Below are 16,947 nucleotides of genomic sequence, written 5' to 3'. Positions count from 1 at the left end.
GTGGTTAAATATCATGTTATCAATCAAAACAATGCAGTTTTTATCCATTTACTGCCAAATTATATCAATCAGTCCTTCTAATTTCTTGAGAATTATTGTGGAAATTTACACAAAATAGTCCATGATTTATACAGTGAGAAATAAAAAGTTACATTTACCGACATAAATAAGCAAAAATATTTCCTGATTAGTACCACAAACACTTTGATTTTTATGACAAAAAAATGACAAAAAGTATCACAAAATCCTGGATTTATTTTAAAGAGTTTATTGATATTTCAGTAGTTAATAAACAGGTTTTATCAAAACATTCTGGCACAACAAGAACACAGCAAGAGGTTTCAGGATGTCTAACACTGCAGCGGCACCTCAACCTGATTGGCTGATTCTGATGAATGAGTGAGCGAGTTAGACCGGAGAGCCAGGCGCGTTTTTAGAGAAAAGTTCAGACCGACCGCCTTCTCCCTCCTAACGTTCCCTGCAATAAACTCTCAATTATGTATTAGTGCAAAAAATACATAATTTGTTGATTTTACGTAAATTTCCACAATAATTGTTGAGGGAGAAACTGGAGGGACTGATTAATATAATTTGGCAGTAAACAGATAAAAATTGCATTGATTTGATTCATAACATGATATTTAACCACATTTAGTGTTGAGTGTAGAATCCAGAGGGCCACATAAAAAACTACGGCGGGCCGGATTTGGCCCACGGGCCTCGAGTTTGACACGCATGATGTGACCTCTCCGGTGTCGTCGAGCTTCAGCTGCAGCGGTTAGCCGGTGTAAATCCGGGGTAAATCTCTGCTCTTCGTTCATTCTCGACACCACACCCTTTCTCTCACCTTTCAGTCCATTATTGGATCGGCAGCTGAGCAGACGTCTGGATCTGCGTCGTCTGTGTCCTTGGGCTTCTTCGTCGCACATTCTTCAAGTGCCAATTATAATGCCAGCGGAAGAGCGATCAGAAGCGTGCGTGCAACACTGTGATAAATCCATGTTGTCATCCCTGTGGTGTATTTCATTTGCTATGGGATTTGTCAGAGGGGAGAGAGCAATGCTCAGATGAAGTACCCGACCCATTCTTTTTTTTTTATTTTGTTTCAATCTATCTTTCATTTCTGCAAAGAAATTTTATTTTTTCCTCTTCCTGAACTCCCTGCGTCAGCAGCAGCACCTAAATCTGCCCGGCTGAAAGCGCAGCGTCCAATTAAACTCTCATATCCATGCAGAAAGAATAAGATCGCTCTCTCTCATTCGCTCATTTTCTCACCTACTCTTTGCATCATTAATGTTATTTCCTTCCTTTCTCAATTACCTTTCTCAATTACCCTGCCTTGTTAGAAAAACAGACGTGCTTGAGTACAATATGAAATGCTAATTAAAGTTTAAATGCAGAACACAGAATTGGATCTCTGTTGTTTTTTCTCTCAGGATTCTGATCCTTGGCTCTTGCCTTTTCCGACTCTCCCTGCAGCAGATGGCTTTGGTCAAAGGTGGACAGGTAGCAGACACCTGTGCATGTCCCCCGAGGCGCTCGCTGCCACCGAGCTGCAGCTACACCACTCCCAGCGCTTTGAACACCTCCAGCCTTTCTGCTCCCTGCACCACCTTCAACCCCTCCTCTCCTCCTGGATCTCATGGATCGCCTCCCTCCTCCTTCCCAGTGGTTCAGGCCTTCTGGATGGAGCAGATGGCAACAGAGGGCCAGGAGGAGATGACCTCTAACCTGGGAGCCGGACCCGACCCAGTCCACTGCGGGTTTCTGCAGCGAGTGTTAGCATCAGGATGATTAAAATAATGCGTTTTTGGGTTTGTTGTTTTAAAAAAGAACCTATTTCACTGTTTTAACTGGACAATATGGCATGAGGTCAGTCCCCAGGACATAAATCATTTAGCACAGCGGTGTCCAAAGTGTGGCTCTGGGCTCATTTGTGAACCTTGAAGTGATTTTTTTTTTGGCCGCTGAACACAAATTAAGAATGGTGAAGTATTTGGCCAACAAAATAGAAAGCAACTCATGATCTAGAAACATGAAGCAACATTTAGCTTTATATTGTATAAATGTAGAATTCAACCTAGAGAACAACTGAAACCAACATCTAGTTTTATACCTCACTAATCTTACCAAACATGGAGAACCAACATTTTTATCAGAACAAGAATCCGGAGAAACCTCTACGAGTTTATAAATAATCAACTACTTATTCTTATTAAACATGGGGAACCAATATGTAGTTTTATACTTTTACCTTTTTGTCTTTTAGTTTTGTTTGTATTTTCCTCTAATTTATGTAAAGCACTTTGAGCTGCCTTGTGGCTGAAAATGTACTATATTAATAAAATGACCTTACCTAATTATCAATGATATACAGATTTCATAAAAGTTTTTTTGTTTATCAGGTAAAAAGAAAAAAAAATCACCCCCCCAAAAAATTCCGTTTTCTATTTTATGAATTTTGTGACCATCAGTAGTTACAATGTGAAAGTTTCGTCTCCCAGGACACAACGTGACGTCACGCTCCTCAGAGCTCCGCCATGATGGACGTCAAAACAACCAATGCCTCCACTAAAGTTAGTCTAAAAATAGTCTTCTGTAACCTAATATCGCTTCTATTTAGTTGTTTTCACTTTAAATATTGCTTTAGGATTTTGCGTGGTCGGCTGTACAAACAAGAATGCAAACCAAACTTCATTTTATTTTATAACTTTTAACGAGGACAGATACGGCGGCTATGGATAGCAGCCCTCGGTGAAATGGCGGATTTGCAGCGAACACTTTTTACAAGGTAAGACGACTAATGTTCATAAACTTTACATACGAGTACATATGATTAGAAGCATATCAAATATTTCACTCTGGCGAATGTAGAGTCTAACGGTTAGTAACCATGGAGACAGTGTTCTCATGTAGCCTAGCATGTAAGGAAAAAACTGGTTAGCATCTCTTGAGTGCGTTTTTAATGCTGCTCCGGCTTAAGGGGAAACGCGGTTTATGATATATTAATATAAATCATGTGGTGTGAATTCAGGTGAAGTCGATGATTTGATCATCACGTCAGGAGGGAGGAGGGTATGGGTCGGTTTCTAAGCTAGCTATTTCCAGTTTTTATAAATACCGCAGTCTATGAGCTCCAAGCAGGTGTGTTGCATTCAAAGAGAAATTAGCTCGACTCAAACAGGAGCCATGAATAAACTGGCAAAAATAACTTTGGAAAACAATTTCAGTTGATCTGTAAAATGCTCCCGATGCTCATTTCCGAAGTTGCAAAGGGTCAATACTTGCAAATGTATTAAAATGGTATTAATGTAAATTACTTAAAATTGACTATTTTGAGCTTTACATCAAAAACATACCTGTGGTGCTGCTTTGACATGTTTGAGAAACTGTCTAAAGCCAGCTGTTAGTCCTCTAGACTAGTGGCAGCAGCAGTTAGCAAACACCTGGTGGAGCTGCACATCTACTGAGCTCATCATATAAACTATTTCTCAATGCAACGCTCCTAAAAAATCTAAAAACGATTGTAAGCAGTTAAAAAAACAACAACAAAAAACAAACTTGACTTCCTGAAGGCGGTGTGTTGGAAAGAGCAGGAAGTTCTTAAAGAGACAGAGGCCCAATTTCAAGCCATCAAATTGCTAAGTTATGTTTGATATATCCAGCATTTTAATAACAATTGAACGTCACAGTAGCTAATATGTGCTCTAAAATGGCACTTTGTGTCTAGATAGAGATTTTGACCAAGCCGAAATGTGAATGTCTTATTTTTGTTTACAATAACACAGGTGGAATACAAAAGAACAAGTAATTAGATACACTGACTTTGTCTGAGAAAATGGGAAATTAATTGGATACCTTCTGAAATATTTTACACAGAACCTTCATGTTTGGCTTTGATTTTATCTAACTTTATTTACAGCCTAAACTTGTGGTCCATAAAAAAATTGCTTATTAAAAGTTAAGTTTAACTTTTAAAACATGATGATGCTTGAACTTTACTTGTGTTTGTTGGGTTACAATTTCACATCCTGTAATTAAAAAATAACTGAACCGTTTCTATGGAAACTTGCAATTTTATGGGCTGAGGTTACATATACAAAGTGTTCCTCCAATTTGCTGAGGTCATGCTCTGGTGTTGTTTTTGATGTTTTAATAGGTGCAGAGACTTTACGAAGCCCAAACACAACTTTAAACCTCATGTACTTTCTGATTTTATTATTTTTTTCTGCGAGATAAACCTCATTTCCATGCGTGGGTGAGTTGGAGCCCTTTAAGTGAACGAGATGATGGATGTGTTGAATTGAGAGAGATATTGAGTCAAAAATGCACGTGGCCCAAAGGAAAAGCGGGTTTGAGAATAAATGTTTCTCTCCACCTCAGAGTTATTTCAACCCTGATCTGTCCGGCCTCTTCTGCATATCACAACTGTAAAATAAAAAGGTGTTTTGTCTCTATTTGGAGCAGAGAATCAGTTCCAAGGCAGAGGTTTTGAAGCTGATTTATTGTTTTTCTCTAAAATTCATTTAAAATTCATTAATTCCAAGGGGACAAACTTACTGAGCTCAACCCAGTTTCCTTCATTTGCCCGGTGAGTCCAAACGGATTGTTGTTCTCCCCAGACGATCCCCTCTCCGGTTTCTTCCTGTTATTAAATATTCAAATCTCCACCGCAATCACTCTGTTTAGTAAACACTCAGGGGAACACACAGAGACTATTAACGCTGAGACGATTGCAAGGCTTTGTTTTTGTTTAGTTTTGTTCGCTGGTGTGACAGAGATGCTAATTGCTGAAGGATTGCCGGTTAATTGTTTTTTACTGTCTCAAAACTGTTCCCACAACTAAACTAGAAGTTTTTTTTTTTATTATTGTTTCCTCTACCATAGATTTATGTATTGTAATGATGTAAATTTGCATAATATATATGTAATTTTGTTTGTCTCAGGTTCAGACTTCAAAACAGGCACATCTGTCCCCTATTTATGCCCTTAAACATTTAATAAAATACAAAAACTAAACCTGAACTAACTACAGAGCATTAGTTCCCAATGAACAGTTAACAACTATTGTAAAATTAAACATAACTTTAATGCACAACATTAATTATAAGTAAAAAAATATATACAAGTTACACATGAAACCCCTATATATGATTTAATTAGTCTGAAATGTTAAATGTTATAACACTCGTTAAGAAAACAGAGATGACAATAAAGGAAGAAATTTGTAGACAATAAAGGCAGAAATTTTTAGATTAATCTCTGAAATTTTTGAGAAAAAAGTTGAAATTTCTCAGAGTTCAAAATGTTGAAAAATCTCAGAAATTTTGAAATTACTCTCATGAAATTTTCTATAAAAATTCTGGAAATTTCTGGGCTCTAAAACTCAAAAATATGTGGGAAAAACTCCAACTTTGAGATTAATCTCGGAAAATTTTGAGAAAAAACTTGAAAATTCTCTTATCTCAAAAAGAAAAAGTTGAAAATTTGTAAGAAAAATAATTTTAAAAAAATTCCGAGATTAATCTCAAAATATCAGTTTTTGGCAGAAATTTGCTCTTTTTTTTTCTATTTACAGTTACTGAAGGCAACAGAAAAAAAAGGGGAGGAAGGAGCCAGCTGTCAGTTGCTGGTTGCTACGGTAACCGCCAACTGTCAAGAGCAGCATAACATAATTTATATGCCAGAAAATGTCAGGAGAAAATAAGTTCTTGACCAAACAAAATTAAGCTGATGAATAAATGAACCAATTTTGACTAATTTTACATTTCTAATAATCCGTGTTACATGTGTGTGATATCAGAATGAGTATTTTCTGATCCTTTATTCCTCGCCCTGCGTCAGATTGTATAAAGTAGTGTTGAACTGATCTGCTTGTCCGGTTCATTTGTCATTCCTGTCCATTCTGAGGGCTCCTCGTATATTAAATTGTATTTTTTTTTTAATGTAACACAACGTTTCCCATCTGATCTGAAACGCCGTGCTGTTTTCTAATAAGCACCGCAGCAATTTCTGTTTGTTGCTAATGGTGGCACACGCTGCCGTCCTGGGAACTCCAGCTGTGCGCAGCCGAGGACGGGCATCTCGTCCCTTCGCCACAACACGCTGTCTGCGTTCAGGCCGCCGCCTGGGGAGCGAGCATGCCTGCCCTGGAGGTGATACTAATGGGGGATTTTAACTACATTTCCCTCCTTCATCCTTTCCTCACCTCTTCCTCTCCCTCTGCTGATATGAGCCTAGAGCAAACACGGGGCGCTCTCATTAAGCGACTGGTATTAAATTCGCTGTTATTAGAGAGGCCTGCTTTCATTTCACTGGCACAGCAAACCACAGAGACCCACAAGAGATTCAGACTGAAGGCTGAATTACTCTCAAACGTCCAGGTTTGTTTGAGGATTTGTGTTTTTGAGTCTGATGCACAAAGAGCGTCGAGAAAAGAGTTGCATCTACTACTGCTTTGCTTTTGTGTTACTGTCGAGAAGCAAAGCGTTTATCTTGTAAATTGGTCTTGGTTTGCATTTTCTCAGGCTTCCTGAAGGTTTTTTTCCGCTTTTCTTCTGGACTTCTGCAGATTTTCATTTGTGAAGCATGAATTTAACCTTTTCAGGGAGTGAAAAATTACACTGTTGAAGAAAAAGAGATGCACTGCGAAAATATTTTTGCTTGTTTCTAGTGGAAATATCTTAGTACACTTGAAATAAGACAAAACTAACTTACAAGTAACTTTTCAGCAACCTTATTTTAAGTAAAAAAAATCTTGACATTAATGAGAAAGTGCTAGTTTTACTTAATTCACTTAAAACATTTTCACATTTTATAGGTGAAATAATCAAAATTTTCTTAAAAGTCAAAACTTACTAGTAGTAATTTTTACTTAAAGTAACTTGGTGAAAAGTTACTTCCTGTTTTCAACTTTTAGAAATTTTCCAAAATTTTTTTCCAATATTCCAAAAGTTGAACATTTCTAACAACTCCATAATTCTTAGGAAAAACTTTGAAATTTTGCAAAATTCAAAAATATTCAACTTTGTAAGACCAGAACATTTCCACAGTTTTTATTACTTATGTTTTTAATTATTTTAAATTTCTGAATTTATGCATTTTTTCTAGCAAATTTGTGACTTTTGGATCTCAGAAACTTTCACTTTTTTTTATTTTTTAGAAAATATCTGAGTTGGAAATTTCTGAGATTTAAAGTCACAAATTTGCGAGAAAAGAAAACTCTGACATGTTGAGACGAATCTCAGAAATTTTCACATTTTTTTTCTTCTCTTTTTTAAAAGTATTTCTGAGATTAATCTAAAAATTTCTCAGTTTTATTTTCTCCCAAATTTGCAATTTCTGGATCTCAGAAATTTCCAAGTTTTTTTCTAGAAAAAACATTGGAAAGCATTTTTGCAGTGTGTCTTATTTTTGTAATTTTGAAAATCAGTGCAGCAAAGTGGAAGCAGTTTACTAGAGAATAAATTAAGTTTGGCAAGAACCAAATAATGTCAGTTCTTCCCAGCTAAGCTGTATTCACAGAAGAAGAACAAACACTTTTTTCTGTTGGAACAAAACCTGATAAAACTTCTATTAAAAACCTTCAAGAGTCTGTTTAATTCCCAGATGTAAAGATGAAAGTCTCTTAGACTTTTATGACCTATTTTAATCTTAAGAGGGGATATTAGGATGGGAGAAAGGGAGGAGAGAAATTAAAGTTGTACGGTTGTAAACCACCAGAGAGTCTGCCAGCTTTCATAAGGCGGGACAAAGGGCCTTTTTGGGTCCGACATCCTTTCATTTTCTTTATTTGCAGAATTTCTAGATCGCCTCAAAGGTGGGGTCTCCTTTCAACCGTCCCTTTTGCTTAGAGACATGTGGACACAGAGGACAGCACGGCCTCTGTCAGCTAGCGGTGGCCATTTTTAGTGTGGTCTCCTGCTCCAGGTTTGGTTAGGTTCTCCATCTTGGACTTAGAAATGGTTTGTTAAAGCAAAAATAACAGATTTAGAAAGTTATTCAGACTGCTACAGGAGATCTTTCCTTTATTACAGCCATTGTTATCTTCAATAACTCTTTAATTAAATCAATTACAACAATATTTAGTTAGGTCTATGAAGCATCTTTGAATTTTAATCTTGGAGAGTTAAAAAAAAAGAGAAACTTTGGAGTTTAAATGGTCTGGGTCAGTGTCTTGTCTTTGTTTCTTTTATATGGGATTTTTAGATATTAGAATATTACGGAAAAGGATTTGGACTACTGGGGAAAAAGTAACTATGATGTTAATCTTGTAATTCAGATTTTTCTCCCTTGGAATTCAGATTTTAAATTCATAATTCTGATTTTAATCTCAAAATTATGACCTATTGTGTCAAAATGCTGACTTTATTCTCAGAATCTATAAACTTTTGATCTCAGAAGATTAAGGTCAAAATTTTGAGAGAAAAGTTTAAATTCTGAGATTGAAGCCATAATTATGTTTTTTTTTTTCCAGTGGCCATTTTGCTCCTTTGTTGCACAGTATGGCGTCATGTTGAGGTAAAATGTTTGTACTAAAGAAACCGCGAAACCATTTTTCACAACCACTTAAAAGATTGTAAGAAAGTCTGAAGAGCTGAAACTTTGTGCTGTGTGCCTGCTGCTCCAGACAGCACAGTTTAACATTAACACAGCAACACAACCGGGCAGGAAGCATTGCGATGATGGCAGGGTTCCCTGCATGCTGTGATCCGCCAGAGAGGGTGGCCATTTTTCATATTACTGCTCACCCCCTGTCTGACATGTCAAAGAAGGACACGATCAATACGCGTACAGCAGCCAGGCCTCGACTCGGCAAAATCAATGCCGCTTATTTGATCAAAGGCTGCTTCCACAAGCCATGGGCAGAGCGTTCATGAATACCTTTCTAATGTGTGGCGGCAGGTTATGTTGCGTCTGGAGTAAGTGTACGCCATCGCCATCCCTCTCCCTGCAGAAAGCGCGCCTGTCAGCGGCCCCTCGGGGCACAGCGAGCTGAGTGACGGCGAGCAAACCGAAGTGGCTCTGACAAGGGAACTGGCATCAAATTCCCTGACAGCAGCCTCCACAACTTCCTCTGATAAAACCATGTCGCACACATAAGGAGATTACCGAGTGGATTTAGTGAATGTGAAATGTGAGTGAGCAGGATCCTCTTCCTCCTTTACCTCACGAGGAGCCGGGCGGTGTGACACGCTGCTGTAGATATTTGGTTCTAGTTTTATAAGTAAGAAGTAAAACCAGCTGGCAAAGAGTTCAGGTTGCAACCTGACAGAGAGTTGAGTTAAATGTACCTGGGTAGAGTACACCAAAGTTAGACTCAAGTAAAACTAGCTCTACTTCGACATATTTTATTTTACTCAAGTAAAAGTAAAAAGTAGCCATCCAAGAAAGCACACAAAAGAAAAAGTATTTGGTAAAAGGTTTACTCAAGTACTGAGTAACTGATCAAATTATCAATCATTTAATATTTAAGAATTGCATCATCAAATGAAACAAAATTTAAAGTTAAGTATTAAATTTTGGTATTTTTTTAACCAAAATGACAATAATCCATAGAAGTAGCTAAAAATATCAAAATCATGCGAAATATTTTTTTTACAATTCAGTTTCTTTCTTATGAAACTTGAAGAAAAACTGCAGGTGTGTGTCTGAGTCTGCTGAATTTTTGGTTAAAACATGTTTGTTTTTCATTCAGCGGGTTGAAAATCCAGAAATTTTACTCAAGTACGAGTAGAAATACTTCATAATAAAGTAAAAATAAAAAGTACAGCACAGTAAAAATACTCCTATTAGTACTTGAGTAAATGTAGTTAATTACTTCCAACAGGCCTTGTTGCTAAGGCAGTTTAACGAGCTTTACATCATAAACACATTAGAGTCACCAAATATGAAAACAACCAATAAACACCATTAAAACCATCAATACACATAAAACATGTTGATCAAAGCTCCAGTTATTACCAATCAAACAGGTGGGTTTGTAGTCTTAATTTTAAGTATCTCAGTGTCTCGGCAGTTTTCTGGAAGTTTGCTCCAGATTCGAGGCTGAATGCTGCTTTTCCATTTTTGGTTCTGGGGAAGCAGAAAGTCTATTCTCTGATCTACAGGGAGCCAGTGTTCGGACTGGTTGATGTGCTCCGTCTTCCTGGTTTTAGTCAGAATGCCAGCAGCAGCGTTCTGGATCAGCTGCACTGTTGCAGTAATCAATGCGACTAAAGATAAACGCATGCATGAGTTTCTCTAGATCTCACTGGAAATGTTGTTCAGGTGATTGAAGACCAGCTTTGTAACTGTGTTTATGTGACTCTGAAGGTTCGGGTCAGAGTGGAACGAATACTTTTTATCATTATGTATGAGTTATAGACAAGCTGGTATATCCTCCTGAAATGTTGCTTGTAAGTTCATTAAGATATTTGTGTTGGAAACTAAACAGAAGCACTTAGATTTCCTTGTTTTTGCAGTGTGTGCTCGTACAGTGAATGCTAAATAGTGGGTTTGGTTGGAACGTGTCGGAGTGAAAAAATCGTCCTCAAAGATGTAGAACCATCATTAGAGAGAAGAGGGCTTCATTTAACCCTGTGTGTTTTTCCTGTTTGTTTACGTTGCAGGCGCCGGGTTTTTTCATGGTGGCAGGCCCTTCTGTTGGCGCCGTAAAGCACAGCAGTGTGTTCAGCTGTGACTGGGACTCATTAGATGAGGAGAATGTCCGTCATGGTGCCTGGCTGTCTGCGTGTTGGTCATCCAGCAGGGGACCGAGGAAGAAAGGGTACAGGCTGAGTTTCCCTCCTCATCCAGGCTCTGTCGTCCTTTTTTTTGCTTCCTTCTTTGCCCCGCTGCTTTCTCTCTCCATCTCTTTCTCTCTCTTCTATCTTTCTTTTCTTCCCCTCTTGCATCTCTCAACGGGGGTTCATCTCTTGTGATTCACTGAAGCCCATTATCAGTTCCCCGCCAACCTACATCCCCAGCTAGCCTCTCAGCAACAACACACAACTACTCGATCAAAGCCCCAAGAGGCTTGGCAGCATGATTGATGCTTACCAAGGAATTCATTGTTGTTGACCTGTGTAGCCAATCCCAGTCATCTGTGCTGCCATTACTGCACGTCTTATGTGGTGTTGCACTGCGGTGTTGTTAGCCAGGCATCATTCTTGCTCCATCCCAAACAACCTTCAGTAATAAAAGATTCTGCCAGGTGTGCTGGACAAATATGGCAAACAAACCTGACATTCTCTTATTTATACCTCTGTGAAGCCGTTTCAGATCCGCCGTGATAGCAGCACACTGTAGCCGTTAGCAGAGAGCAGCGTCCGAATCAAAACCAATTTGCACTTACTGCACGTTGTAGCTCACAAACATCTGCCACAAATTAGACTTTGATACAAACAAAGTTCAAAATAGAGACAAATGAGATCTGTTTGTGCTCATTTCTAAGGTTTAAATGTGCCAACAGCAAGGCTGTCATGTCTCATATGACGACTGTAGAATCCCTGAAATGCAAAACGCATAAATCTCTACAAAACAAAGAACCTTCATGAGAATTATGAGTTTTGTACGACGTTTTATTATGGCGCATCTGGTTTACATTCAAAGTCTATGCGGAGGCGCGTTGAGGATGCTTTGAGTTTCTGCTCGATTTGAAGCGTTTGATGTGCGTCCAATGCTGGGGCTGAAAAATCGAAACTCTCAATGATTGACGTGGAGCATCAACCGGCACGTAGTGGAGCACTTTCCAATGTGATCCTAGAAAGAATAAAAAATCAACTAATTGTTTGCTCTCGTCCAATAAAGTTATGATACAGAGACGGGAATGGAAAGGACCTCGCTTGGAAGAGGATCAGCGAGGAAGCTGGAATGTCGGGTAACTTATAACTTTTACTACATTTCCCTGCATTTGAGCTATCTAAATCCGTCCAGCACAAACATTAAGCCACGTTAAATGAACGTATTTATTTAGACGAAACATGCAGGAGAAGGTGGGAGAGTTTGAGGGGCACATAGGCCAAGGAGTCTAATCTCTACGCCCACCCAGAGCAGTCTGACTTCAGAGTGCACACTTGAAACGTCGGATGCGTTTTTGACTCACGAAACGTGTTTGGTGTGAACGCACCATTAGGTCCATTTTTGGTAGAAAAAAAATTCCAGGCCAAAATACTCAGAAGTTTTGAGAATGATCTGGAAAATGTGGAAATTTTGGAGTTTCAGAAGTCAAACATTTCTGTCTTTTCAGTTCTTTTATGATTTTCTCCTTCTGGAATCAGTTTTCTTTTTGACTAGGGCTGTTGTAAACGATTATTTTAGTAAATGAGTAATCTATAGATTTTTCTTACGATTAATCGAGTAATCGGATAAAAACAATTATGAAATAAAATATTGGTAAATCTTCCATAACACCAGTGTTACTGTCGGATATGAACATCAGTCTATTTTTTCCACATTTGAGCTTCCCTACCAGTTACTTTTTTGTAGACCGGGGGAACAATACGGGATATTTACGGCTCCTCCGTTCAGAAACTCGTCTACCAGCCATGTTCCGCCTCCCGTTTGTTCAGACCGGGATGATATAAGTTTATTGTGCGGTTCGTCCGTAAAGCTGCTCTTACCCTGTAAGCATCAACCCTCAGCCGCCGCCGTGTTCAGTCTCTCCGCTCACCTGTATAAATCCTCCTCAGCTTCTTCCCGCCGTTCAACCAGCAGCTCCGGAGCAGAAAGGCTGCCGAACTCCCGGCATCGCGCCGGTCATTTTAAGGATGTTTATTGGTCCCACAAAAACATGAAAACCCGGAATTATCACCAATCAGTAAAATCCCGCGGGCCGAACTTGAAGATTGGACGTTATGCCACTAACACGTAGCTTCCGTCAACAACTCAGAGGCGGAAGTCAGAGCTCCACTCAACGCAAATAATGTTCCGGCTGAAACACGGTGCGCTAAATGATAAAACATAAATTAACGAAGCTTCGAGGCAGGTCAATTTTCCTCGAGAATTTTAATAATCGAGGTACTCGAATCACTCGAGGAATCGTTTCAGCCCTATTTTTGACACATTTTCATTCAGAGGACAGTGAAGTTTCCCCTCAGAGTGCTTCAGTGTCAAATCTTCATCCATGTGTGTAGCGGCTCGGTCTGAACTAGTTTCTAAACTCTGTTTATTGTTTACTCCCCCCTTTCCTTTTCTCTCCCAGTTTCTTTTCATTTGTTGGGCTTTCCTTGAAGAGAATGGTTCCTAGATTTTTTTTTTTTTAGCTCTCTTGTCCTTTTGTCCTGAACGTACTGAGAGACAAACACAACAAAGAGGCGCTGTAAGTCACTGGGCGCATTGACACATGAGAGTTGGCGTCTGATGGGCTCTGTGGCTCTGAAATGAGGAAGGACATCGCTCATTTCCAACCTCAAATTGCTTCGCTCTCACGTCTGACCCGCTGGTTTAACAGTCTGACCCCTGCAATCTATCGCCGGCTCTATCACACAAAAACAAGTGTTTACTAAAAAATCAACATAAATCAAAGACACGCTTACAGAGATGGATTTGATCTTAATGCAAGAACAGCTTCGCTAGTTACAGAAGAGGATTAGGATTCAGAATTCTGGAAAAAAAAGTCAGAATTCTGGAAAAAAGAGAAATTTGAGAATAAAGTCAAAATTCTGAAAAAAAACATTGGACTTCTGAAAAAAGTCAGAATCCTCAGATTAAAGTTAAAATTTTGAAAAAAGTCAGAAATCTGAAAAAAAGTTGGATTTTGAGATTAAAGTAAAAATTCTGATATTAAAGCCAAAATTCTGAGAGAAAAGTGAGAATTCTGATAAAAAGTCAAAATTCTCAGGTAAAAATTCTGAGAAAAAAGTCAATTTTAAGATTAAAGTCAAAATTTTGAGAGAAAAAAAGTAAAATTCAGAGAAAGTAGACAGAAATCTGAGGGAAAAATGTCAGAATGATGAGGAAAAAGTCAAAACTTTGACTTTTAATGTACGAAATGAGAGGTTAAAGTCTGATCTTTTTCTTCTGTAGTTAGTAAACATTAGTGATTCGGCCACGTCTAAGTTGATCATATCTCCATGGCAACAGATTCACAGTGACCACTGAAGGTATAACTGACGCCCAGGTGTCTCGGCGGCGAACCGGCTGAACTGTGGAGGCTTTCAGTCTCCTGAGCAGCCGAGTTTCATCGAGTCCCTGCGTCTCTCTACCTTCTGTCAGATTGCCCTGTGGAAACGGCGGCCCTGCTCATATAACTTCATTACTTTTTAATGCAGCTATAATTACTCCAGCATGTTGTAATTGGACAGAGATATGAGAACAATAAAGGATGTCAGGACAGAGAACAGGATTTTAATTGTGGGTTAATGATATTTATTTTGCAGCATGGCTCTCTCTCTCTCTCTGAGTCACAGCTCAGTCGTGTGGGCTAAGTATTGGATCTCCTGGGAGCGGGGAAGGGGGCTTTTATCATTTGTTCCTGGTGAGCTGAAGAGAAGCTTTCTCCCCTCTTGCTCTGGTTTTATCATAGAGAGGCAGCACATTAACCTCAGATCTGATTAAGGGCTGTAACAGAGCCAGGTCTCACCGCGGCCAAGCGGCCGGGCTCCTCTGGACTCAGATTAGACCTGACCCATGACCGCCGTGTCAGTAACACATAATGAACTTAGCTTTATCAGCCCAGTTTGTCTCCCAGTGGGTAAACAACCCCCGAAAGAAGCGGCAGGAACGCCGTGTCGTGTCAATCGGATGGGAAACCTGCAGGGTTAATGCTCAGATAAGAATCACATTGCTCTATCAGTTCTCACGACAAGAAAAACAGCTATTAATTTACAGATGGAGTAGATTGGATAAATACGCCTCAAAGTGCGGCTCGGGGGTCTTTTGCGGACCGTGAAGTGATTTTGTGTGGCCCCCAACTGCGAATCAAGAATTATACAAATTTGTCCTGGCCATCACAGTTTGTATGCATTTTTTATTTTTAATCAGGGTAAATTACCAACATAATTTCCTGACAATAGAAAATGTTTAATAATAAGCAGAGCCATGTTAATGTGGAGACTTTTACTGAAGAGCCGACGTTGCTGTGCATAAATCAGCTTTTATTTAATTTATTAAACTTGGCCTAATATAACAAGTTTGGAAAGAAAATAACTGAAATCTTTTCAAATTTGTTAAATAAACCAATTTTTTTTTTTGAAAACTAAATAAAAAATTTCTGAAACAGAAAATGTAACCATGGAGACAATGCCGCACCGTCATGTAGCCTAGCATGTATGGAAAAAACTGGTTAGCATATCTTGTTAGCGTCTCATCTTCTGTAAATTTTTAATGCTGCTCCTGTGAAAAGGGAAACTTTGTTGACATAGTGATATAAAACATTTCAGAGCAACTGAAAACACAATTTCAGTTGCTCTGTCCCTCACTTCCGACGTCCATCATGGCGTCTTGAATGATTTAGTGAGATAGTTGCAAAGGCTCAGTATGTGCTGTACAATGGCTGCTGGAAAAGACAAGTGTTTTGTTGTTAACTTCCCATTCAGAAACCACTTGCTGCATTCTTGTTGGTTGTGCAGGAGTCGCTGCTAATGCTTTTCAAAGCACATCTGTTTGCTGCCATTTCACATGCAAAAATGCAAATGTAAACGTTGAGTTGGGGGGTGTGGCCAGCAGCAGCTTATTTGGATTTAAAGTGACAGAGGCCCTAAGACAGCTCATTCTGAAAGGAGCTCAGACTAAAATCTCATCTAGGAATGATTTTGTGCAAAAAATGTAATGAACAGTTCTTTGTATCGCCCTTAAATCTGTCCTAACCTGTTCGAGGAGACATAAGCGGTCACCTTTAACATGTATTATCTAAAATATTTCATGTAGTATTTTCAGGCAGGTTTTGTCTCTTGTGTGCGATGCAGCTCTAAAAACTTCAGTTTGCACCCACCTGGTGTGTGGAGGCACACACAGCAGGGAAAGAGCCGCTGAGGAATTCTGGGTAATTCCTAACCATTCCTCCAATCGGAGCGCGATCTATCTCCACAGCAGACGTCATATAAACCCCATCAAAACTGCAAGCTTCAAAACCATCAGCATCACCGTTAAACTCCATAACTGGTGATATCAGAATGATACTTTATATTCTGTTTTATATGTGAATGTGGAATATCTTTGTTTTTATATAACAGAACAAACTTCGGGGTTTTATACATTTTGATTAATTGCTGGTCTCCTGAAGCTTTCCTCTGCCCCAACTCAGAGGTGAAGCTAAAAGAACCAGTTTGGCTGATTTGCAGCTAAAGCCTGAAGGAAATGCAAAGTTACACATGGACACTTTAATCCTGAACAGGGGCATCAAACTCGTTTTCAGTTTGGGTCACATTAACATCACAAATGTTTTAAATTAAATCATATTTAACAGTTTTTCACATTGATCAATCCCCCACGATTTCTTTCTTTCTTTGATTTTTTTTGCAATAAATTGATAAATAAAAAATTTTTGCAAGAAATTTTGCAATATTTGCGCTTATGTATGATGGTAAATGTGACTTTTAATTAGTAAATAATTGATCACAGACTTAACACCAAGTAAAACCAGGCAGAAGTGTAGAAGTAAAATATACTGCCACCTGCAGGTGGGAGTTGGCATCACCATATGTTTTTGACCATTTTTCTGGAAAATTTTCAGTAAACTCACAATTATGCATTAGCGCAAAAAATTACGCAATTTGTTGATTTTGTGTGAATTTCTGGAAATGTAGTAAAACTGGAAGAATGGACTAATGTAATCTGGCGGTAACAAATAAAAGCCATTTTGATTTAATTAATAAAATAATGTTTAAGCACACCAGGTTTTATTTATGCATAAGTCTAGAACCTAGAGGGCCACATAAAAAGCCGCGACGGGCTGCATTTGGCCCCCGGACCTTGTATTTGACACATGTGATGTAGAAGATTTAGTTCTGTGATTGTTAACAAGCA

The 16,947-nt window shown here is 38.8% G+C and overlaps 1 long non-coding RNA gene across 4 annotated transcripts in view; it reads left to right on the top strand.

Moving 5' to 3' along the window:
* The first annotated feature begins 212 nt into the window (after positions 1–212).
* Positions 213–16,947, top strand: part of LOC145552611 (uncharacterized) — an 89,293-nt gene continuing 72,558 nt past the window's right edge. Inside the window, exons 1-2 of one of the 4 annotated variants that reach the window (XR_014088719.1) lie at positions 213–2,791; positions 10,611–10,768. This is a non-coding gene — a long non-coding RNA (uncharacterized LOC145552611). The remainder of the gene's footprint in view (positions 2,792–10,610; positions 10,769–16,947) is intronic. The other 3 variants (XR_014088721.1, XR_014088722.1, XR_014088720.1) reach the window with 3 other exon arrangements.

Source organism: Poecilia reticulata, chromosome 8 (assembly GCF_904066995.2).
Source record: "Poecilia reticulata chromosome 8, P_reticulata-male-v2, whole genome shotgun sequence".
NCBI lineage: Eukaryota > Metazoa > Chordata > Actinopteri > Cyprinodontiformes > Poeciliidae > Poecilia > Poecilia reticulata.
This window is presented reverse-complemented; position numbering and strand designations above follow the sequence as displayed.